This window comes from Rhagoletis pomonella, unplaced genomic scaffold (genome assembly GCF_013731165.1).
Source record: "Rhagoletis pomonella isolate Grant_MI unplaced genomic scaffold, Rhpom_1.0 Rhpom_scaffold_00001, whole genome shotgun sequence".
Taxonomy (NCBI): Eukaryota; Metazoa; Arthropoda; class Insecta; order Diptera; family Tephritidae; genus Rhagoletis; species Rhagoletis pomonella.
In genome coordinates, this window is record NW_023458555.1 from 69,009,977 (window position 1) to 69,011,716 (window position 1,740).

The following is a 1,740-nucleotide window of genomic DNA, read 5'->3' on the forward strand; positions in this document are numbered from 1 at the left end:
TTTTTTAGCCCTTTTTTTTAAGGAATTTGGCTACCACTAAAAATTATGCGCGGCAACACTGGTTGGCTGGTGTTGGCTAATTTTGTTATCGAACGCAACTAATGAAAATGCAAGTAAAGCATAGTTCAATCAATATCGGTACGCATGAAATGGGTTATATCTTTTTAATAGGTTTTCAGAAAAAAATATTTAATATGTTAAAATAAAGAGAAAACATTCCATTATAGATACATGTTAGCGAAAGTTTCATATTTTGCTTGGATAAATAAATAAGAGGCAATTTCTTTGATAATGATAAAATTTTTCAGAAAACCCGTTCTAGAGACTTGTGTAGTCAACTTGCTCTACTAAACTATCTTCAGTTTATGTTTTTCCACAGCTCGCACATCTCTACTAATTTTGTTTTAAATAAATACCATGTATTTTTCGATTTTACTTAAATAGGTCATATTCTTAAATTGATGACTTCCAGAACTTTATTCAAATCATTGGCTTCAAACTGATTTAAAGTTACCTGTGAATAATTAGTTTTCATAAAAACCAACCAACACTTTACAAAAGGTCCAAAGTAAATGATACAATGAAATTACACTTTGTGCAAGCGCTCCTTCCAGCATATTTCTGGGGTCATATGACCCATTGTGGAGTCTGATCGAGTTTTAATGAGACTGCCTCGATTCTCTTGTAATTTCATAGCCTTTTGACGACTGTGTCAACTTCTATAGATTTAGTTGTAAAAGGATATCACCCTGTTTCTTTTTAGCTTAAAACTTTTAACGTGGGAGTTGATCGAAGTCCAGTTTTAAACATGTTTTATTAGTCATTATTATAAAATACCACATTTGGTGTGAACATTGGGGTAAAGTGAACGGGTGCGGTTTTTGTTATAAAATGTATTTAATCTAACAGAATTTTATATATTATAACTCGATAAGGTTTAAGTCTTGCTATAGCTTGCATTCGCTGAACTGTGGATAACCGTTTTCCAATTCTTTCGCGCGATCTTCTTCTGATAAGCCGTTTTTCCCCTAATTCAGGTAAAGAGCCTTATCCTTAAGCTGGTGCGAAATGATGTCTCTTAATGATTAGCTTACCCCGTTAGTTTAAGCAGAAGGAATCTATTCATTGACTTTTGGAAGATAATTATAAGTTTTTGGTATATTTAATTTTAATTTGATTTTTGATCTCGAAATTGTCGGATTTTCAACGAATTTGTTCAACATTATTTTTTGAGCAGCAACTTCCAACGCAAATAAAACTGTCAAATAAAAAGCCAGTACTATGAAATTTAAACCTCATAATGGTAGATCTATTGTCTAACGATCTGCATTGTAACTTTTTAATACATTCTAACAATTGCTGTACAGAAATTACTGGAACGCGTACCGATTTTGAGTGAACGATGCTTTACTTAAACGAACTTTACGCATAAATGCTGCTCTGGTTCACATTAGCCGTCATCGATTCGCCAACAGTTAGCGAGTGGCGAAACGAACGAACACAATGAGGTACAACCAAACTCGCTATCGTCTATCCGTGCTAGCTAACTTTGTTGTTGCTTTCACATGCAAAATTGTTCGTTAAGCGACCGGAACTCAAACATAGCAAGCAGCGAAGTGGCGAATCGATGACGGCTATTATTTGATGTTTTCCGAACTTCTGTTTTTCTCAGGAAGTGCGAAAAGAAGAACAAGTAATTTCAGCCGTCATCGATTTGCCAACAGTTAGCGAGTGGCGAAA